General features: G+C 43.8%; 1 protein-coding gene and 1 long non-coding RNA gene across 2 annotated transcripts in view; one reads left to right on the top strand and one right to left on the bottom strand.

Annotated features, from left to right (window-relative positions):
• The window catches only part of sgsm1a (small G protein signaling modulator 1a), a 766,057-nt gene that overhangs the window by 404,434 nt on the left and 336,401 nt on the right, over positions 1-25,222 (bottom strand). The window lies entirely within an intron of this gene.
• On the top strand, positions 5,368-16,339 carry LOC147843932 (uncharacterized). Its single transcript, XR_015491110.1, has 3 exons — positions 5,368-5,440; positions 8,542-10,258; positions 14,491-16,339. It is a non-coding gene; the product is annotated as an uncharacterized LOC147843932 (long non-coding RNA).

Here is a 25,222-nt window from a genome sequence, read left to right as displayed (position 1 = left end):
GTGTCATCTGAAAGCTCTAGCGATGATATATTGCGAAAATCTAGAGTTTTCGCAGAAAGGCGTGTCCGTTGTGGCATGACAAACCTCAACGCTTCGCCATGGAACAAGAAGTCCTTATAACTCAACCACACAATGTCTGATCTGCCTGAAACTCCACATGGTTGATAAAAGTCCTCTCCTGAACACATATACATGCAATATTAGTCAGTCATAGCGCCACCTAGTGACGGAAGGAATTTTGGCTTATAACTCAACCACACAATGTCCGATCAGCGTGAAACTTAACATAGTGGATAAAAGTCCTCTCCTGAACACATCCACATAACAATATTGAGTCTGGCATAGTGCCACCTGCTGGCTGAAGGTAGTTTTGCTACCAACTCAGCCCCACAATATCTAATCTGCCTGAAAATTCACATGATTGATTAAAATCCTCTTCTAAAGACATCAACATACCAACATTAAGACAGTCAAAGCGCCACCTGCTGGCAACAGGAAGTTTGACTTATAACTCAGCCAAACAACGTCCGACCTGCCTGAAAATTCACATGGTTGATGAGATTCCTCTCCTGAAGACATCTACATACCAATCTTGAGTCACAGTCATAGCGCCACCTGCTGACAGGAGGAAGTTTGGCATAAATCTGTGATTTTCTCGGCTTCTTTATATATATCGGCTTAAAACATTATTGTTCGCTGTTCTCTGTCATCCTGAGGCTACCGGGCAGCGGTGAGCCCAGGTGCGAGGTCCCTATCATCGCTGCTTGCAGCTTTAATATTATTATTATTATTATTATTCCGCCCCCTATCGGGGCACTTTTGAGGGTCTAAACATGCCCGAAAACTCATGAAAATATGCACACACACCAAACGCGGTGTAAATAGCAGGTTGATATGGGTCTCGGAAGTGGGTGTGGCAAAATGACTCGACAGCGCCACCTAGAAAAATTAAACGGACGAGCCCCCGATACACGAATCACGCACATGCACCAAAATTGGCACACACCTCAAACACACCAAACCATACGAAAAAGTCTCTTGGAGCCATATCTCAAACCCAAGAGGAAGTCGGATATTTTTAACTTCCTGCGGTGAAAAAGTGGCAATTTTGCCATTTCCAGGCGTTGTATTTTAACGAACTCCTCCTAGGGATTTTATTCGATCGACACCAAAATCAGATTTTGTCATCTAAAGGCCTTGGCGATGTTAAATTGCGAAGCTTTAGAGTTTTCGCCGATGGGCGTGTCCGTGGGGGCCTCACAAACTTTGACGATTCGCCACTAAACAGGAAGTCGTTATAACTCAGGCATGCAATATCCGATCTGCCTCAAAATTCACACCTTTGATAACAGTCCTGACCTGAACACGTTTACATGCCGATATCCAGATACAGTTATAGCGCCACCTGCTGGCCACAGGAAATGACATGATTTACGGAGTAATAAACTCCTCCCACAAATTTTATCGTATAAGCAGCAAAATTGGGTGGTGTTATCTGAAAGCTCTAGCGATGATATATTGTGAAGATCTAGAGTTTTCGCAGAGGGGCGTGTCCGTGGCGGTATGACAAACCTCAACGCTTCGCCATGGAACAGGAAGTCCTTATAACTCAACCACACAATGTCCGATCTGCCTGAAACTTCACATGGTTGATAAACGTCATCTCTTGAACACATCCACATAACAATATTGAAGTGGGCGTGGCAAAATGACTCGACAGCGCCACTTAGAAAAATTAAACGGACAAGCCCCCGATCTACGAATCACGCACATGCACAAAAATTGGCACACACCTCAAACATGGCAAAACATACGAAAAAGTCTCTTGGAGCCATATCTCAAACCCAACAGGAAGTCGGATATTTTTAACTTCCTGTGGCGAAAAAGTGGCGCTTTTGCCATTTCCAGGCGTTGTATTTTAACGAACTCCTCCTAGGAATTTTATCCGATCGACACCAAAATTGGGTTTTGTCATCTTAAAGCCTTGGTGATGTTAAATTGCGAAGCTTTAGAGTTTTCATCGATGGGCGTGTCCGTGGCGGCCTCGCAAACTTTGATTCACCACAAAACAGGAAGTTGTTATAACTCAGGCATGGAATATTCGATCTGCCTCAAAATTCACACATTTTATAGCAGTCCTGACCTGAACACGTTTACGTGCCGATATCCAGTTACAGTTATAGCGCCACCTGCTGGCCACAGGAAATGACATGTTTGACACAGTAACAAACTCCTTCCACAAACTTTCCCGTATCAGCACCAAAATAGAGTGGTGTCATCTGAAAGCTCTAGCGATGATATATTGTGAAGATCTAGAGTTTTTGCAGAGGGGCGTGTCTGTGGCGGCATGACAAACCTCAACGCTTCGCCATGGAACAGGAAGTTATTATAACTGAACCACACAATGTCTGATCTGCCTGAAACTTCACATGATTGATAAACGTCCTCTCCTGAGCACATCTACATAATAATATTGAGTCAGTCTTAGCGCCACCTGCTGGCAGAAGGAAGTTTGGCTTGTAACTCGGCCATACAATGTCAGATCTGCCTAAAATCTCACATGGTTGATAAAAGTCCTCGCCTTAGCACATCTATATAATAATATTGAGTCTTTAATAGCGCCACCTGCTGGAAGAAGGTAGTTTGTCTTATAACACAATCTCCACACAATCTCTGATCTGCCTGAAACTTCACATGGTTGATAAAAGTCCACTCCTGAACACATCCACATAACAATATTGAGTCAGTCATAACGCCACCTGCTGGCAGAAGGTAGTTTGCCTGATAACTCAGCCACACAATGTCCCATGTGCCTGAAACTTCACATGGTTGATAAGATTCTTCTCTGGAAGACATCTACATGCCAATCTTGAGTCACAGTTATAGCGCCACCTGCTGACAGGAGGAAGTTTGGCATAAATATGTGATTTTCTTAGATTTTTTAAATATATTGGCTTAAATTATTATTGTTCGCTGTTCTCTGTCATCGTAGGGTCACCGGGCGGCGGTGAGCCCGGGTGCGAGGTCCCTATCATCGCTGCTTGCAGCTTTAATTATTATTCTTCTTCTTCTTCTTCTTCTTCCGCGGAATGAATCGCGGTTTTGAGGGGCTAAACATGCCCGAAAACTCACGAAACTTTGCACACGCCTCAGAAGTGGCGAAAATTTACGTTTATTATGGGCTTCAGAAGTGGGCGTGGCAAAATGACTCGACAGCGCCACCTAGAAAAATTAAACGGACGAGCCCCCGATCCACGAATCACGCACATGCACGAAAATTGGCACACACCTCAAACATGCCAAAACATACGAAAAAGTCTCTTGGAGCCATATCTCAAACCCAACAGGAAGTCGGATATTTTTAACTTCCTGCGGCGAAAAAGTGGCGTTTTTGCCATTTCCAGGCGTTGTACTTTAACGAACTCCTCCTAGGGATTTTATCCGATCGACACCAAAATTGGGGTTTGTCATCTAAAGGCCTTGGCGATGTTAAATTGCGAAGCTTTAGAGTTTTCATCGATGGGCGTGTCCGTGGCGGCCTCGCAAACTTTGACGATTCGCCACAAAAGAGGAAGTCGTTATAACTCAGGCATGCATTATCAGATCTGCCTCAAAATTCACGCGCTTGATAAGCGTCCTGACCTGAACACGTTTACATGCCGATATCCAGATACAGTTACAGCGCCACCTGCTGGCCACAGGAAATGACATGATTTACGGAGTTATAAACTCCTCCCACAAATTTTATCGTATCAACACCAAAATTGAGTGGTGTTATCTGAAAGCTCTAGCGATGATATATTGTGAAGATCTAGAGTTTTCGCAGAGGGGCGTGTCCGTGGCGGTATGACAAACCTCAACGCTTCGCCATGGAACAGGAAGTCCTTATAACTCAACCACACAATGTCCGATCTGCCTGAAACTTCACATGGTTGATAAATGTCATCTCTTGAACACATCCACATAACAATATTGAAGTGGGCGTGGCAAAATGACTCGACAGCGCCACCTAGAAAAATTAAACGGACGAGCCCCCGATCTACGAATCATGCACATGCACAAAAATTGGCACACACCTCAAACATGGCAAAACATACGAAAAAGTCTCTTGGAACCATATCTCAAACCCAACAGGAAGTCGAATATTTTTAACTTCCTGTGGCGAAAAAGTGGCGTTTTTGCCATTTCCAGGCGTTGTATTTTAACGAACTCCTCCTAGGGATTTTATCCGATCAACACCAAAATTGGGTTTTATCATCTAAAGGCCTTGGCGATGTTAAATTGCGAAGCTTTAGAGTTTTTGTCGATGGGCGTGTCCGTGGCGGCCACGCAAACTTTGATGATTCGCCACAAAACCGGACGTCATTATAACTCAGGCATGCATTATCAGATCTGCCTCAAAATTCACACGTTTAATAAGAGTCTAGACCAGAACACATTTACATGCCAATATCCAGATACAGCTATAGCGCCACCTGCTGGCCACAGGAAATTACATGATTTACAGAGTAATAAACTCCTCCCACAAATTTTTTTCGTATCAGCACTAAATTTGGTTGGTTGTTATCTGAAAGCTCAAGCGATGATATATATTGTGAAGATCTAGAGTTTTTGCGGAGGGGCGTGTATGTGGTGGCATGACAAACCTCAACGCTTCGCCATGAAACAGGAAGTCCTTATACCTCAACCACACAATGTCCGATCTGCCTGAAACTTCACATGGTTGATTAAATTCTTCTCTTGAACATATCCCCATACCTATATTGAGTTACAGTCATAGCGCCACCTGCTGACAGAAGGAATTTTACCTTATAACTTAACCACACAATGTCTGATCTGCCTGAAACTACACATGGTTGATTAAATTCCTCTTCTGAAGACATTTAAAAGCCAATATTGAATCTGTCATAGTGCCACCTGCTGGCAGAATGTAGTTTGGCTTATAACTCAGCCACACAATGTCTGATCTGCCTGAAACTTCAAATGGTTGATTAAATTCCTCTCCTGAACACATCCACATAACATAATTGAGTCAGTCATAGCGCCACCTGCTGGCAGAAGGTAGTTTGGCTTATAACTCAGCCACACAATGTCCGATCTGCCTGAAAAATCACACGGTTGATAAGACTCTTCTACTGAAGGCATCTACATAAAAATCTTTAGTCACAATTATAGCGCCACCTGCTGACAGGAGGAAGTTCGGCATAAATCTGTGATTTTCTCTGGTTATTTATATATATCAGCTTAAATTAATGTTGTTCGCTGTTCTCTCTGTCATCCTGAGGCTACCGGGCGGCGGTGAGCCCGGGTGCGAGGTCCCTATCATCGCTGCTTGCAGCTTTAATTATTATTATTATTATTATTCTTCTCTCCAATGAATCGCGATTTAGAGGGGCTAAACATGCCCGAAAACTCACGCAACTTTGCACACGCCTCAGAAGTGGCGAAAATTTACGTTTGTTATGGGCTTCGGAAGTGGGTGTGGCAAAATGACTCGACAGCGCCACCTAGAAAAATTAAACGGACGAGCCCCCGATATACGAATCACACACACGCACGAAAATTGGCACACACCTCAAACATGCCAAAACATACGAAAAAGTCTCTTGGAGCCATATCTCAAACCCAACAGGAAGTCGGATATTTTTAACTTCCTGCGGCGAAAAAGTGGCGTTTTTGCCATTTCCAGGCGTTGTATTTTAACGAACTCCTCCTAGGGATTTTATCCGATCGACACCAAAATTGGGTTTTGTCATCTAAAGGCCTTGGCAATGTTAAATTGCGAAGCTTTAGAGTTTTCGTCGATGGGCGTGTCCGTGGCGGCCTCGCAAACTTTGACGATTCGCCACAAAACAGGAAGTCGTTATAACTCAGGCATGCATTATCAGATCTGCCTCAAAATTCACACGCTTGATAAGAGTCCTGACGTGAACAAGTTTACATACCTATATTCAGATGCAGTTATAGCGCCACCTGCTGGCCACAGGAAATGACATGATTTACAGAGTAACAAACTCCTCCCACAAATTTTATTGTATCAACACCAAAATTGGGTGGTGTTATCTGAAAGCACTAGCCATGATATATTGTGAAGATCAAGAGTTTTCGCAGAGGGGCGTGTCCGTGGCGGCATGACAAACCTCAACGCTTCGCCATGGAACACGAAGTCCTTATAACTCAACCACACAATGTCCGATCTGCCTGAAACTTCATATGGTTGATAAAAGTTCTCTCCTGAACACATCCCCATAACAATATTGAAGTGGGCGTGGCAAAATGACTCGACAGCGCCACCTAGAAAAATTAAACGGACGAGCCCCTGATCTATGAATCACGCACATGCACGAAAATTGGCACACACCTCAAACACGCCAAAACATACGAAAAAGTCTCTTGGAGCCATATCTCAAACCCAACAGGAAGTCGGATATTTTTAACTTCCTGCGGTGAATAAGTGGCAGTTTTGCCATTTCCAGGCGTTGTATTTTAACAAACTCCTCCTAGGGATTTTATCCGATCGACACCAAAATTGGGTTTTGTCATCTAAAGGCCTTGGCGATGTTAAATTGCGAAGCTTTAGAGTTTTCGTCGATGGGCGTGTCCGTGGCGGCCTCGCAAACTTTGACGATTCGCCACAAAAGAGGAAGTAGTTATAACTCAGGCATGCATTATCCGATCTGCTTCAAATTTCACACATTTGATAAGAGTCCTGACCTGAACACGTTTACATGCCGATATTCAGATATAGTTATAGCGCCACCTGCTGGCCACAGGAAATGACATGTTTTACACTGTAACAAACTCCTCCCACAAATTTTATGGTATCAGCACCAAATTTGAGTGGTGTCATCTGAAAGCTCTATCGGTGATATATTGTGAAGATTTAGAGTTTTTGCAGAGGGGCGTGTCCGTGGCGGCATGACAAACCTCAACGCTTCGCCATGGAACAGGAAGTCCTCATAACTCAACCACACAAAGTCCGATCAGCCTGAAACTTCATATGGTTGATAAAAGTCCATCCCTGAACACATCCACATAACAATATTGAAGTGGGCGAGGCAAAATGACTCGACAGCGCCACCTATAAAAATTAAACGGACGAGCCCCTAATCTACGAATCACACACATGCACGAAAATTGGCACACATCTCAAACACGGCAAAACATACGAAAAAGTCTCTTGGAGCCATACCTCAAACCCAACAGGAAGTCAGATATTTTTAACTTCCTGTGGCGAAAAAGTGGCGTTTTTGCCATTTTCAGGCGTTGTATTTTAACGAACTCTTCCTAGGGATTTTATCTTATTGCCACCAAAATTGGGTTTTGTCATCTTAAAGCCTTGGTGATGTTAAATTGCGAAGCTTTAGAGTTTTCATCGATGGGCGTGTCCGTGGCGGGCTCGCAAACTTTGATTCGCCACAAAACAGGAAGGCGTTATAACTCAGGCATGCAATATTCGATCTGCCTCAGAATTCACACATTTAATAACAGTCCTGACCTGAACAGGTTTACGTGCCGATATCCAGGTACAGTTATAGCGCCTCCTGCTGGCCACAGGAAATGACATGTTTGACACTGTAACAAACTCCTGCCACAAACTTTCCCGTATCAGCATCAAAATAGAGTGGTGTCATCTGAAAGCTCTAGCGATGATATATTGTGAAGATCTAGAGTTTTTGCAGAGGGGCGTGTCTGTGGTGGCATGACAAACCTCAACGCTTCGCCATGGAACAGGAAGTTATTATAACTCAACCACACAATGTCCGATCTGCCTGAAACTTCACATGGTTGATTAAATTCCATTACTGAAGACATCTACATAACAATCTTAAGTCACAGTTATAGTGCCACCTGCTGGCAGATGGTAGTTTGCAGTATAACTCAACCACACAAAGTCCGATCTGGCTGAAACTTCACAAGGTTGATAAAAGTCCTCTCCTGAACACATCTACATAACAACATTGAATCTGTCATAGCGCCACCTGCTGACAAAAGGCAGTTTGACTTATAACTTAGCCAAACAATGTCCGATCTGCCTAAAACTTCACATGGTTCATGAGTTTCCTCTCCTGAAGACATCTACATGCCAATCATGAGTCACAGTTATCGCGCCACCTGCTGACAGGAGGAAATTTGGCATAAATCTGTGATTTTCTCAGATTTTTTTAAATATATCGGCTTAAATTATTACTGTTCGCTGTTCTCTGTCATCCTGTGGCCACCGGGCGGCGGTGAGCCCGGGTGCGAGGTCCCTATCATCGCTGCTTGCAGCTTTAATTAGGGACCGAGCACCGAAACGGTGCGTAGGCCCTATTGGAATTGCTCCGTTTATTATTAGGGACCGAGCACCGAACGGTGCAAGGCCCTATTGGAATTGCTCCGTTTCTTATTAGGGACCGAGCACCGAACGGTGCAAGGCCCTATTGGAATTGCTCCGTTTATTATTATTATTATTATTATTATTATTCTTTTCCGGAATGAATCGCGATTTTGAGGGGCTAAACATGCCCGAAAACTCACGGAACTTTGCACACGCCTCAGAAGTGGCGAAAATTTACGTTTATTATGGGTCTCGGAAGTGGGCGTGGCAAAATGACTCGACAGCGCCACCTAGAAAAATTAAACGGACGAGCCCCCGATCTACGAATCACGCACATGCACGAAAATTGGCACACACCTCAAACACACCAAAACATACGAAAAAGTCTCTTGGAGCCATATCTCAAACCCAACAGGAAGTCGGATATTTTTGACTTCCCGCGGCGAAAAAGTGGCGTTTTTTCCATTTCCAGGCGTTGTATTTTAACGAACTCCTCCTAGGGATTTTATCCGATCGACACCAAAATTGGGTTTTGTCATCTTAAAGCCTTGGCGATGTTAAATTGCGAAGCTTTAGAGTTTTCGTCGATGGGCGTGTCGGTGGCGGCCTCGCAAACTTTGACGATTCGCCACAAAACAGGAAGTCGTTATAACTCAGACATGCATTATCCGATCTGCTTCAAAATCCACACGTTTAATAACAGTCCTGACCTGAACACGTTTACATGCCAATATCCAGATACAGTTACAGCGCCACCTGCTGGCCACAGGAAATGACATGTTTTACAAAGTAACAAACTCCTCCCACAAATTTTATCGTATCAGCACCAAAATTGGGTAGTGTTATCTAAAAGCTCTAGTGATGATATATTGTGAAGATCTAGAGTTTTCGGAGAGGGGCGTGTCCATGGCGGCATGACAAACCTCAATGCTTCGCCATTGACCTGGAGAATTCATAACTCAACCCCACAATGTCTGATCAGCCTGAAACTTCACATGGTTGGTAAAAGTCTTCTCCTGAACACATCCACATAACAATATTGAAGTGGGCGTGGCAAATCAACTCGACAGCGCCACCTAAAAAAATTAATTGGATGAGCCCCTGATATACGAATCATGCACATGCACGAAAATTGGCACACACCTCAAACATGCCAAAACATACGAAAAAGTCTCTTGGTGCCATATCTCAAACTCAACAGGAAGTCGGATATTTTTAACTTCCTGCTGAAAAAAAGTGGCGTTTTTGCCATTTCCAGACGTTGTATTTTAACGAACTCCTCCTAGGGATTTTATCCGATCAACACCAAAATTTGGTTTTGTCATCTAAAGGCCTTGGCGATGTTAAATTGCGAAGCTTTAGAGTTTTCGCAGAGGGGTGTGTCAGTGGTGGCATGACAAACCTCAACGCTTCGCCATTGACCAGGAAGTCCTTATAACTCAACCACACAATGTCCGATCTGCCTGAAACTTCACATGGTTGATAAAAGTCCTCTTCTGAACACATCCACATAACAATATTGAGTCAGTCATAGCGCCACCTGCTGGCAACCAGAAGTTTGGCTGATAACTCAGCCACACAATGTTTGACCTGCCTGAAAATTCACATGGTTGAATAAAATCCTCTCCTGAAGACATCTACAAGCCAATATCAAGTCACAGTCATAGCGCCACCTGCTGACAATAGGAAGTTACTTATAACTCAGGCAAGCAATGTTCGATCTGCCTGAAAAATTACATGGTTGATAAAATTTATCTCCTAAAGACATCTACATGCCAATATTGACACACAGTCCAAGCGCAACCTGCTGACAGGAGGAAGTTTGGCATAAATCTGTGATTTTCTCAGGTTTTTTAAATATATATTGGCTTAAATTAATATTGTTCGCTGTTCTCTGTCATCCTGAGAACACCGGGCGGCGGTGAGCCCGGGTGCGAGGTCCCTATCATCGCTGCTTGCAGCTTTAATTATTCTTCTTCTTCTTCTTCTTCTTCCGCGGAATGAATCGCGGTTTTGAGGGGCTAAACATGCCCGAAAACTCACGAAACTTTGCACACGCCTCAGAAGTGGCGAAAATTTACGTTTATTATGGGTCTCGGAAAGGGGTGTGGCAAAATGACTCTACAGCGCCACCTAGAAAATTTAAACGGACGAGCCCCCGATCCACGAATCACGCACATGCACGAAAATTGGCACACACCTCAAACACACCAAAACATACGAAAAAGTCTCTTGGAGCCATATCTCAAACCCAACAGAAAATTGGATATTTTTGACTTCCTGTGGCGAAAAAGTGGCGTTTTTGCCATTTCCAGGCGTTGTATTTTAACGAACTCCTCCTAGGGATTTTATCCGATCGACACCAAAATTGGGTTTTGTCATCTAAAGGCCTTGGCGATGTTAAATTGCGAAGCTTTAGAGTTTTCATCGATGGGCGTGTCCGTGGCGGCCTCGCAAACTTTAATGATTCGCCACAAAAGAGGAAGTCATTATAACTCAGGCATGTATTATCCGATCTGCCTCAAAATTCACACGCTTGATAAGAGTCCTGACCAGAACATGTTTACATGCCAATATCCAGATACAGTTATAGCGCCACCTGCTGGCCACAGGAAATGACATGTTTTATAGTGTGACAAACTCCTCCCACAAATTTTATCGTATCAGCACCAAATTTGAGTGGTGTTATCTGAAAGCTCTAGCGATGATATATTGTGAAGATCTAGAGTTTTCGCAGAGGGGCGTGTCCATGGCGGCATGACAAACCTCAACGCTTCGCCATGGAACAGGAAGTCCTTATAACTCAACCACACAATGTGCCATCTGCCTGAAACTTCACATGGTTGATAAAAGTCCTCTTCTGAACACATCTTCATAACAATATTGAAGTGGGCGTGGCAAAATGACTCGACAGCGCCACCTACAAAAATTAATCGGACGAGCCCCCGATATACGAATCACGCACATGCACGAAAATTGGCACACACCTCAAACACACCAAAACATACGAAAAAGTCTCTTGGAGCCATATCTAAAACCCAACAGGAAGTCAGTTATTTTTAACTTCCTGCGGCAAAAAAGTGGCATTTTTGCCATTTCCAGGCGTTGTATTTTAACGAACTCCTACTAGGGATTTTATCTGATCAACACCAAAATTTGGTTTTGTCATCTAAAGGCCTTGGCGATGTTAAATTGCGAAGCTTTAGAGTTTTCATCGATGGCCGTGTCCGTGGCGACCTTGCAAACTTTGACGATTCGCCACAAAACAGGAAGTCGTTATAACTCAGGCATGCATTATCAGATCTGCCTCAAAATTCACACATTTGATAAGAGTCCTGACCTGAATACGTTTATATGCTGATATCCAGATAGAGTTATAGCGCCACCTGCTGGCCACAGGTAATGACATGTTTTAAATTGTAATACACTCCTTCCGCAAACTTTATTATATCAGCACCAAATTTGAGTGATGTTATTTAAAAGCTCTAGCGATGATATATTGTAAAGATCTAGAGATTTTGCAAAGGGGAGTGTCCGTGGCGGCATGACAAACCTCAACGCTTCGCCATGGAACAGGAAATGCTTATAACTCAACCACACAATGTCCGATCTGCCTGAAACTTCACAAGGTTGATCATATTCCTCTCCTGAACACATCCACATAACAATATTGAGTCTGTCATAGCGCCACCTGCTGGCAGAAGATAGTTTGGCTTATAACTCAGCCAAACAATGTCCGATCTGGCTGAAAATTCACATGGTTGATAAGATTCCTCTACTGAAGGCATCTACATGCAAATCTTGAGTCACAGTCATAGCGCCACCTACTGACAAGAGAAAGTTTGGCATGAATGTGTGATTTTCTCAGGTTCTTTATATAAATCGGCTTAAATTAATATTGTTCGCTGTTCTCTGTCATTCTGAGGCCAACGGGCGGCGGTGAGCCCGGGTGCGAGGTCCCTATCATCGCTGCTTGCAGCTTTAATTATTAGGGACCGAGCACCGAAACGGTGCGTAGGCCCTATTGGAATTGCTCCGTTTATTATTATTATTATTATTATTATTATTCTTCTCTCCAATGAATCGCGATTTAGAGGGGCTAAACATGCCCGAAAACTCACGCAACTTTGCACACACCTCAGAAGTGGCGAAAATTTACGTTTGTTATGGGCTTCGGAAGTGGGCGTGGCAAAATGACTCGACAGCGCCACCTAGACAAATTAAACGGACGAGCCCCCGACATACGAATCATGCACACGCACGAAAATTGGCACACCCCTCAAACACACCAAAACATACGAAAAAGTCTCTTGGAGCCATATCTCAAACCCAACAGGAAGTCAGATATTTTTAACTTCCTGCGGCGAAAAAGTGGCATTTTTGCCATTTCCAGGCGTTGTATTTTAACGAACTCCTCCTAGGGATTTTATTCGATCGACACCAAAATTGGGTTTTATCATCTAAAGGCCTTGGCGATGTTAAATTGCGAAGCTTTAGAGTTTTCGTCGATGGGCGTGTCCGTGGCGGCCTCGCAAACTTTGACGATTAGCCACAAAACAGGAAGTCGTTATAACTCAGGCATGCATTATCCAATCTGCCTCAAAATTCACACGTTTATTAACAGTCCTGACCTGAACACGTTTACATGCCAATATCCAGATACAGTTACAGCGCCACCTGCTGGCCACAGGAAATGACATGTTTTTACAGAGTAACAAACTCCTCCCACAAATTTTATCGCATCAGCACCAAAATTGGGTAGTGTTATCTAAAAGCTCTAGCGATGATATATTGTGAAGATCTAGAGTTTTCGGAGAGGGGCGTGTCCGTGGCGGCATGACAAACCTCAACGCTTCGCCATTGACCAGGAAGGCTTTATAACTCAACCACACAATGTCCGATCTGCCTGAAACTTCACATGGTTGATAAAAGTCCTCTCCTGAACACATCCCCATAACAATATTGAAGTGGGCGTGGCAAATAGACTCGACAGCGCCACCTAGAAACATTAAACGAACGAGCCCCCGTTATATGAATCACGCACATGCACGAAAATCGGCACACACCTCAAACAAGCCAAAACATACGAAAAAGTCTCTTGGAGCCATATCTCAAACCCAACAGGAAGTCTGATATTTTTAACTTCCTGCGGTGAAAAAGTGGCGTTTTTGCCATTTCCAGGCGTTGCATTTTAACGAACTCCTCCTAGGGATTTTATCCGATCGACACCAAAATTGGGTTTTGTCATCTAAAGGCCTTGGCGATGTTAAATTGCGAAGCTTTTGAGTTTTCGTCGATGGGCGTGTCCCTGGCGGCCTCGTAAACTTTGACGATTCGCCACAAAACAGGAAGTCGTTATAACTCGGGCATGCATTATCAGATCTGCCTCAAAATTCACATGTTTAATAAGAGTCCTGACCTGAACACGTTTACATGCCGATATCCAGATACAGTTATAGCGCCACCTGCTGGCCACAGGAAATGACATGTTTTACACTGTGACAAACTCTTTCAACAAATTTTATCGTATGAGAACCAAATTTGGGTGGTGTCCTCTGAAAGCTCTAGCGATGATATATTGTGAAGATCTAGAGTTTTTGCAGAGGGGCGTGTCCGTGGCGGCATGACAAACCTCAACGATTCGCCATGGAACAGGAAGTCCTTATAACTCAACCACACAATGTCGGATCAGCCTGAAACTTCACATGGTTGATCAAATTCCTCTCCTTAACACATCTACATGCCAATGTTGAGTCACACTCATAGCGCCACCAGCTGGCAGAAGGTAGTTTGGCTTATAAGTCGGCCACACAATGTCTAGTCTGCCTGAAACTTTACATGGTTGATTAAATTCCTCTCCTGAAGACATCTACATTGCAATATTGAGTCACAGTCATAGCGCCACCTGCTGACAACAATAAGTTTGGCTTATAACTCAGCCACACAATGTCCGATCTGCCTGAAACTTCACATGATTGATTAAATTACTCTTCTGAAGACATCTACATGACAATATTTAGTCACAGTCATAGCGCCACCTGCTGACAGGAGGAAGTTTGGCATAAATCTGTGATTTTCTCAGGTTCTTTATATATATCGGCTTAAAATAATGTTGTTCGCTGCTCTCTGTCATCCTGGGGCCACCGAGCGGCGGTGAGCCCGGGTGCGAGGTCCCTATCATCGCTGCTTGCAGCTTTAATTATTATTATTATTATTCTTCTCTCCAATGAATCGCGATTTAGAGGGGCTAAACATGCCCGAAAACTCACGCAACTTTGCACACGCCTCAGAAGTGGCGAAAATTTACGTTTATTATGGGTCTCGGAAGTGGGTGTGGCAAAATGACTCGACAGCGCCACCTAGAAAAATTAAACGGACGAGCCCCCGATCCACGAATCACACACACGCACGAAAATTGGCACACACCTCAAACACACCAAAACATACGAAAAAGTCTCTTGGAGCCATATCTCAAACCCAACAGGAAGTCGGATATTTTTCACTTCCTGCAGCGAAAAAGGGCCATTTTTGCCATTTCCAGGCGTCGTATTTTAACGAACTCCTCCTAGGGATTTTATCCGATCGACACCAAAATTGGGTTTTGTCATCTAAAGGCCTTGGCGATGTTAAATTGCGAAGCTTTAGAGTTTTCATCGATGGGCGTGTCCGTGGCAGCCTCGCAAACTTTGACGATTCGCCACAAAACAGGAAGTCATTATAACTCAGGCATGCATCATCCGATCTGCTTCAAATTTCACACGTTTGATAAGAGTCCTGACCTGAACACGTTTACATGCCCATATCCAGATATAGCTATAGCGCCACCTGCTGGCCACAGGAAATGACATGTTTTACATCGTGACAAACTCCTCCCACAAATTTTTTCGTATCAGCACCAAATTTGAGTGGTGTCATCTGAAAGCTCTATCGGTGATATATTGTGAAGATCTAGAGTTTTTGCAGAGGGGCGTGTCCGTGGCGGCATGACAAACCTCAACGCTTCGCCATGGAACAGGAAGTCCTCATAACTCAACCACACAAAGTCCGATCAGCCTGAAACTTCATATGGTTGATAAAAGTCCTCTCTTAAACATATCCTCATAACAATATTGAAGTGGGTGTGGCAAAATGGCTCGACAGCGCCACATATAAAAATTAAACGGACGAGTCCCTGATCTACGAATCACGCACATGCACGAAAATTGGCACACACCTCAAACACGCCAAAACATACGAAAAAGTCTCTTGGAGCCATAACTCAAACCCAACAGGAAGTTGGATATTTTTGACTTCCTGCGTCAAATAAGTGGCATTTTTGCCATTTCCAGGCTTTGTATCTTAACGAACTCCTCCTAGGGATTTTATCCTATCGACACCAAAATTGGGTTTTGTCATCTAAAGGCCTTGGCGATGTTAAATTGCGAAGCTTTAGAGGTTTTGTCGATGGGCGTGTCCGTGGCGGCCTCGCAAACTTTGACGATTCGCCACAAAACAGGAAGTCGTCATAACTCAGGCATGCATTATCCGATCTGCCTCAAAATTCACACATTTAATAACAATCCTGACCTGAGTACGTTTACATGCCAATATTCAGATACAGTTATAGCGCCACCTGCTGGCCACAGGAAATGTCATGATTTACAGAGTAATAAACTCCTCCCACAAATTTTTTCATATCAGCACCAAATTTGGTTGGTTGTTATCTGAAAGCTCTATCGTTGATATATTGTGAAGATCTAGAGTTTTTGCAGAGGGTCGTGTTTGTGGTGGCATGACAAACCTCAACGCTTCGCCATGGAACAGGAAGTCCTTATAACTTAACCACACAATGTCCGATCAGCCTGAAACTTCACATGGTTGATTAAATTCCTCTCCTGAAGAAAGCTACATTGCAATATTAAGTCACAGTCACAGCGCCACCTACTGACAGAAGGAAGTTTGGCATAAATCTGTGATTTTCTCAGGTTTTTTATATATATCGGCTTAAGATATTATTGTTTACTGTTTTCTGTCATCCTGAGGCAACCGGGCGGCGGTGAGCCTGGGTGCGAGGTCCCTATCATCGCTGCTTGCAGCTTTAATTCTTCTTCTTCTTCTTCTTCTTCTTCTTCCGCGGAATGAATCGCGGTTTTGAGGGGCTAAACATGCCCGAAAACTCACGCAACTTTGCACACGCCTCAGAAGTGGCGAAAATTTACGTTTGTTATGGGCTTCGGAAGTGGGCGTGGCAAAATGACTCGACAGCGCCACCTAGAAAAATTAAACGGACGAGCCCCCGATATACGAATCACGCACATGCACGAAAATTGGCACACACCTCAAACATGCCAAAACATACGAAAAAGTCTCTTGCAGCCATATCTCAAACCCAACAGGAAGTCGGATATTTTTAACTTCCTGCGGCGAAAAAGTGGCGTTTTTGCCATTTCCAGAGGTTGTATTTTAACGAACTCCTCCTAGGGATTTTATCCGATCAACACCAAAATTGGGTTTTGTCATCTAAAGGCCTTGGCGATGTTAAATTGCGAAGCTTTAGAGTTTTCATCGATGGGCGTGTCCGTGGCGGCCTCGCAAACTTTGACGATTCGCCACAAAACAGGAAGTCGTTATAACTCAGGCATGCATTATCAGATCTGCCTCAAAATTCACACGTTTAATAACAGTCCTGACCTGAACACGTTTACATGCCAATAACCAGATACAGTTACAGCGCCACCTGCTGGCCACAGGAAATGACATGATTTACGGAGTAACAAACACCTCCCACAAATTTTATCGTATCAGCACCAAAATTGGGTGGTGTCATCTGAAAGCTCTAGTGATAATATATTGTGGAGATCTAGAGTTTTTGCCGAGGGGCGTGTCCGTGGCGGCATGACAAACCTCAACGCTTCGCCATGGAACAGGAAGTCCTTATAACTCAACCACACAATATCCGATCTGCGTGAAACTTCACATGGTTGATAAACGTCATCTCTTGAACACATCCACATAACAATATTGAAGTGGGCGTGGCAAAATGACTCGACAGCGCACCCTAGAAAAATTAAACGGACGAGCCCCCGATCTACGAATCACGCACATGCACGAAAATTGGCACAAACCTCAAACATGACAAAACATACGAAAAAGTCTCTTGGAGCCATATCTCAAACCCAACAGGAAGTCGGGTATTTTTAACTTCCTGTGGCGAAAAAGTGGCATTTTTGCCATTTCCAGGCATTGTATTTTAACGAACTCCTCCTAGGGATTTTATCTGATCGACACCAAAATTGGGTTTTGTCATCTAAAGGCCTTGGTGATGTTAAATTGCGAAGCTTTAGAGTTTTCATCGATGGGCGTGTCCGTGGCGGCCTCGCAAACTTTGATGATTTGCCACAAAACAGGAAGTCATTATAACTCAGGCATGCAATATTCAATCTGCCTCAAAATTCACACATTTAATAACAGTCCTGACCTGATCAGGTTTACGTGCCGATATCCAGTTACAGTTATAGCGCCACCTGCTGGCCACAGGAAATGACATGTTTGACACTGTAACAAACTCCTTCCACAAACTTTCCCGTATCAGCACCAAAATAGAGTGGTGTCATCTGAAAGCTCTACAGATGATATATTGTGAAGATCTAGAGTTTTTGCAGAGGGGCGTGTCTGTGGTGGCATGACAAACCTCAACGCTTCGCCATGGAACAGGAAGTCCTCATAACTCAACCACACAATGTCTGATCTGCCTGAAACTTCACATGATTGATAAAAGTCCTCTCCTGAACACATCCACATAACAATATTGAGTCAGTCATAGCGCCACCTGCTGGCAGAAGGTAGTTTGGCTTGTAACTCGGCCACACAATGTCCGATCTGCCTGAAACTTCACATGGTTGATGAAAGTCCTCTCCTGAGCACATCTACATAATAATATTGAGTCAGAGTCATAGCGCCACCTGCTGGCAGAAGGAAGTTTGGCTTGTAACTCGACCACACAATGTCAGATCTGCCTAAAATGTCACATGGTTGATGAAAGTCCTCTCCTGAGCACATCTTCATAATAATATTGAGTCTTTCATAGCGCCACCTGCTGGCAGAATGTAGTTTGTCTTATAAAACAATCTCCACACAATCTCTGATCTGCCTGAAACTTCACATGGTTGATAAGATTCCTCTCCGGAAGACATCTACATGCCAATCTTAAGTCACAGTTATAGCGCCACCTGCTGACAGATGGTAGTTTGCAGTATAACTCAACCACACAAAGTCCGATCTGGCTGAAACTTCACAAGTTTGATTAAAGTCCTCTCCTGAACACATCTACATAACAACATTGAGTCTGTCATTGCGCCACCTGCTAACAAAAGGCAGTTTGGCTTATAACTCAGCCAAACAATGTCCGATCTGCCTGAAACTTCACATGGTTGATAAGTTTCCTCTCCTGAAGACATCTACATGCCAATCGTGAGTCACAGTTATAGCGCCACCTGCTGACAGGAGGAAATTTGGCATAAATCTGTGATTTTCTCAGATTTTTTTTTATATATCGACTTAAATTATTACTGTTCGCTGTTCTCTGTCATCCTGAGGCCACCGGGCGGCGGTGAGCCCGGGTGCGAGGTCCCTATCATCGCTGCTTGCAGCTTTAATTAGGGACCGAGCACCGAACGGTGCAAGGCCCTATTGGAATTGCTCCGTTTATTATTATTATTATTATTATTATTATTCTCGTCCGGAATGAATCGCGGTTTTGAGGGGCTAAACATGCCCGAAAACTCACGCAACTTTGCACACGCCTCAGAAGTGGTGAAAATTTACGTTTATTATGGGCTTCGGAAGTGGGCGTGGCAAAATGACTCGACAGCGCCACCTAGAAAAATTAAACGGACGAGCCCCCGATCCACGTATCACGCACATGCACGAAAATTGACACACACCTCAAACATGCCAAAACATATGAAAAAGTCTCTTGCAGCCATATCTCAAACCCAACAGGAAGTCAGATATTTTTAACTTCCTGTGGCGAAAAAGTGGCGTTTTTGCCATTTCCAGGCGTTGTATTTTAACGAACTCCTCCTAGGGATTTTATCCGATCGACACCAAAATTTAGTTTTGTCATCTAAAGGCCTTGGCGATGTTAAATTGCGAAGCTTTAGAGTTTTCATCGATGGGCGTGTCCGTGGCGGCCTCGCAAACTTTGACGATTCGCCACAAAAGAGGAAGTCGTTATAACTCAGGCATGCAATATCAGATCTGCCTTAAAATTCACACGCTTGATAAGGGTCCTGACCTGAACACGTTTACATGCCAATATCCAGATACAGTTATAGCGCCACCTGCTGGCCACAGGAAATGACATGATTTACAGAGTTATAAACTCCTCCCACAAATTTTATTGTATCAACACCAAAATTGAGTGGTGTTATCTGAAAGCTCTAGCGATGTTATATTGTGAAGATCTAGAGTTTTTGCAGAGGGGTGTGTCCGTGGCGGTATGACAAACCTCAACGCTTCGCCATGGAACAGGAAGTCCTTATAACACAACCACACAATGTCCGATCTGCCTGAAACTTCACATGGTTGATAAACGTCATCTCTTGAACACATCCACATAACAATATTGAAGTGGGCGTGGCAAAATGACTCGACAGCGCCACCTAGAAAAATTAAATGGACGAGCCCCCGATCTACGAATCACGCCACATGCACAAAAATTGGCACACACCTCAAACATGGCAAAACATACGAAAAAGTCTCTTGGAGCCATATCTCAAACCCAACAGGAAGTCAGATATTTTTAAATTCCTGTGGCGAAAAAGTGGCGCTTTTGCCATTTTCAGGCGTTGTATTTTAACGAACTCCTCCTAGGAATTTTATCTGATAATTACCAAAATTGGGTTTTGTCATTTTAAAGCATTGGTGATGTTAAATTGCGAAGCTTTAGAGTTTTCATCGATGGGGGTGTCCGTGGCGGCCTCGCAAACTTTGATGATTCGCCACAAAACAGGAAGTCTTTATAACTCTGGCATGCAATATTCGATCTGCCTCAAAATTCACACATTTAATAACAGTCCTGACCTGATCAGGTTTACGTGCCGATATCTAGTTACAGTTATAGCGCCACCTGCTGGGCACAGGAAATGACATGTTTTACAGTGTAACAAACTCCTCCCACAAATTTTATTGTATCAGCACCAAAATAGAGTGGTGTCATCTGAAAGCTCTAGCGATGATATATTGTGAAGATCTAGAGTTTTCGCTGAGGGGTGTGTCCGTGGCGGCATGACAAACCTCAACGCTTCGCCACGGAACAGGAATTTCTTATAACTCAACCAAACAATGTCTGATCTGCCTGAAACTTCACATGATTGATAAAAGTCCTCTCCTGAACACATCCACATAACAATATTGAGTCAGTCATAGCGCCACCTGCTGGCAGAAGGTAGTTTGGCTTGTAACTCGGCCACACAATGTCCGATCTGCCTGAAACTTTACATGGTTGATGAAAGTCCTCTTCTGAACACATCCACATAACAATATTGAGTCAATCATAGCGCCACCTGCTGCCAGAAGAAATTTTGGCTTGTAACTCGGCCACACAATGTCAGAATTACCTAAAATGTCACATGGTTGATGAAAGTCCTCTCCTAAACACATCCACATAACAATATTGAGTCAGTCATAACGCCACCTGCTGGCAGAAGGTATTTTGGCTTATAACTCAGCCACACAATGTCCCATGTGCCTGAAACTTCACATGGTTGATAACATTCCTCTCCGGAAGACATCTACATGCCAATCTTAAGTCACAGTTATAGCGCCACCTGCTGACAGGAGGAAGTTTGGCATAAATCTGTGATTTTCTTAGATCTTTTTTTATATATTGGCTTAAATTATTATTGTTCGCTGTTCTCTGTCATCGTAAGGTCACCGGGCGGCGGTGAGCCCGGGTGCGAGGTCCCTATCATCGCTGCTTGCAGCTTTAATTAGGGACCGAGCACCGAACGGTGCAAGGCCCTATTGGAATTGCTCCGTTTATTAGGGACCGAGCACCGAAACGGTGCGTAGGCCCTATTGGAATTGCTCCGTTTATTATTATTATTATTATTATTATTATTATTATTATTATTCTCCTCCGGAATGAATCGCGGTTTTGAGGGGCTAAACATGCCCGAAAACTCACGCAACTTTGCACACGCCTCAGAAGTGGCGAAAATTTACGTTTATTATGGGCTTCGGAAAGGGGTGTGGCAAAATGACTCGACAGCGCCACCTAGAAAAATTAAACGGACGAGCCCCCGATCCACGAATCACGCACATGCACGAAAATTGGCACACATCTCAAACATGCCAAAACATACGAAAAAGTCTCTTGGAGCCATATCTCAAACCCAACAGGAAGTCGGATATTTTTAACTTCCTGCGGCGAAAAAGTGGCGTTTTTGCCATTTCCAGGCGTTGTATTTTAACGAACTCCTCCTAGGGATTTTATCCGATCGACACCAAAATTGGGTTTTGTCATCTAAAGGCCTTGGCGATGTTAAATTGCGAAGCTTTAGAGTTTTCATCGATGGGCGTGTCCGTGGCGGCCTCGCAAACTTTGACGATTCGCCACAAAAGAGGAAGTCGTTATAACTCAGGCATGCATTATCAGATCTGCCTCAAAATTCACACGCTTGATAAGCGTCCTGACCTGAACACGTTTACATGCCGATATCCAGATACAGTTACAGCGCCACCTGCTGGCCACAGGAAATGACATGATTTACGGAGTTATAAACTCCTCCCACAAATTTTATCGTATCAACACCAAAATTGAGTGGTGTCCTCTGAAAGCTCTAGCGATATTATATTGTGAAGATCTAGAGTTTTCGCAGAGGGGTGTGTCCATGGCGGTATGACAAACCTCAACGCTTCGCCATGGAACAGGAAGTCCTCATAACTCAACCACACAATGTCCGATCTGCCTGAAACTTCACATGGTTGATAAACGTCATCTCTTGAACACATCCACATAACAATATTGAAGTAGGCGTGGCAAAATGACTCGACAGCGCCACCTAGAAAAATTAAACAAACGAGCCCCCGACCTACGAATCACGCACATGCACGAAAATTGGCACACACCTCAAACATGGCAAAACATACGAAAAAGTCTCTTGGAGCCATATCTCAAACCCAACAGGAAGTCGGATATTTTTAACTTCCTGTGGCGAAAAAGTGGCCCTTTTGCCATTTCCAGGCGTTGTATTTTAACGAACTCCTCCTAGGGATTTTATCTGATAAACACCAAAATTGGGTTTTGTCATCTTAAAGCCTTGGTGATGTTAAATTGCGAAGCTTTAGAGTTTTCATCGATGGGTGTGTCCGTGGCGGCCTCGCAAACTTTGATGATTCGCCACAAAACAGGAAGTCTTTATAACTCTGGCATGCAATATTCGATCTGCCTCAAAATTCACACATTTAATAACAGTCCTGACCTGATCAGGTTTACGTGCCGATATCCAGTTACAGTTATAGCGCCACCTGCTGGCCACAGGAAATGACATGTTTGACACTGTAACAAACTCCTTCCACAAACTTTCCTGTATCAGCACCAAAATAGAGTGGTGTCATCTGAAAGCTCTAGCGATGATATATTGTAAAGATCTAGAGTTTTTGCAGAGGGGCGTGTCTGTGGTGGCATGACAAACCTCAACGCTTCGCCATGGAACAGGAAATGCTTATAACTCAACCACACAATGTCTGATCTGCCTGAAACTTCACATGGTTGATGAAAGTCCTCTCCTGAGCACTTCTACATAATAATATTGAGTCAGAGTCATAGCGCCACCTGCTGGCAGAATAAATTTTGGCTTGTAACTCGGCCACACAATGTCAGATCTGCCTAAAATGTCACATGGTTGATGAAAGTCCTCTCCTAAACACATCTACATAATAATATTGAGTCTTTCATAGCGCCACCTGCTGGCAGAAGGTAGTTTGGCTTATAACTCAGCCACACAATGTCCCATGTGCCTGAAACTTCACATGGTTGATAAGATTCCTCTCCGGAAGACATCTACATGCCAATCTTAAGTCACAGTTATAGCGCCACCTGCTGACAGAAGGAAGTTTGGCATAAATCTGTGATTTTCTTAGATCTTTTTTTATATATTGGCTTAAATTATTATTGTTCGCTGTTCTCTGTCATCGTAAGGTCACCGGGCGGCGGTGAGCCCGGGTGCGAGGTCCCTATCATCGCTGCTTGCAGCTTTAATTAGGGACCGAGCACCGAACGGTGCAAGGCCCTATTGGAATTGCTCCGTTTATTAGGGACCGAGCACCGAAACGGTGCGTAGGCCCTATTGGATTTGCTCCGTTTATTATTATTCTTCTTCTTCTTCTTCTTCTTCTTCTTCCGCGGAATGAATCGCGGTTTTGAGGGGCTAAACATGCCCGAAAACTCACGCAACTTTGCACACGCCTCAGAAGTGGCGAAAATTTACGTTTGTTATGGGCTTTGGAAGTGGGCGTGGCAAAATGACTCGACAGCGCCACCTAGAAAAATTAAACGGACGAGCCCCCGATCCACAAATCACGCACATGCACGAAAATTGGCACACACCTCAAACACACCAAAACATACGAAAAAGTCTCTTGGAGCCATATCTCAAACCCAACAGGAAGTTGGATATTTTTAACTTCCTGCGGCGAAAAAGTGGCGTTTTTGCCATTTCCAGGCGTTGTATTTTAACGAACTCCTCCTAGGGATTTTATCCGATCGACACCAAAATTAAGTTTTGTCATCTAAAGGCCTTGGCGATGTTAAATTGCGAAGCTTTAGAGTTTTCGTCGATGGGCGTGTCCGTGGCGGCCTCGCAAACTTTGACGATTCGCCACAAAACAGGAAGTCGTTATAACTCAGGCATGCATTATCAGATCTGCCTCAAAATTCACACATTTAATAAAAGTCCTGACCTGAACACGTTTACATGCCGATATCCAGATACAGTTACAGCGCCACCTGCTGGCCACAGGAAATGACATGATTTACGGAGTTATAAACTCCTTCCACAAATTTTATCGTATCAACACCAAAATTGAGTGGTGTTATCTGAAAGCTCTAGCGATGATATATTGTGAAGATCTAGAGTTTTCGTCGAGGGGCGTGTCTGTGGCGGCATGACAAACCTCAACGCTTCGCCATGGAACAGGAAGTCCTTATAACACAACCACACAATGTCCGATCTGCCTGAAACTTCACATGGTTGATAAACGTCATCTCTTGAACACATTTACAAAACAATATTGAAGTGGGCGTGGCAAAATGACTCGACAGCGCCACCTAGAAAAATTAAACGGACGAGCCCCCGCTCTACGAATCACGCACATGCACAAAAATTGGCACACACCTCAAACATGGCAAAACATACGAAAAAGTCTCTTGGAGCCATATCTCAAACCCAACAGGAAGTCAGATATTTTTAACTTCCTGTGGCAAAAAAGTGGCGCTTTTGCCATTTTCAGGCGTTGTATTTTAACGAACTCCTCCTAGGGATTTTATCTGATAAACACCAAAATTGGGTTTTGTCATCTTAAAGCCTTGGTGATGTTAAATTGCGAAGCTTTAGAGTTTTCTTCGATGGGCGTGTCCGTGGCGGCCTCGCAAACTTTGATGATTCGCCACAAAACAGGAAGTCTTTATAACTCAGGCATGCATTATCAGATCTGCCTCAAAATTCACACATTTAATAACAGTCCTGACCTGATCAGGTTTACGTGCCGATATCTAGTTACAGTTATAGCGCCACCTGCTGGCCACAGGAAATTACATGTTTGACACTGTAACAAACTCCTTCCACAAACTTTCCCGTATCAGCACCAAAATAGAGTGGTGTAATCTGAAAGCTCTAGCGATGATATATTGTGAAGATC

The sequence above is a fragment of the Danio rerio genome, chromosome 5 (assembly GCF_052040795.2).
Source record: "Danio rerio strain M-AB ecotype USA chromosome 5, GRCz13ab, whole genome shotgun sequence".
Classification (NCBI taxonomy): Eukaryota; Metazoa; Chordata; class Actinopteri; order Cypriniformes; family Danionidae; genus Danio; species Danio rerio.
The sequence above is the reverse complement of the archived record's forward strand: the minus strand, read 5'-3'. Positions and strand labels throughout refer to the sequence as shown.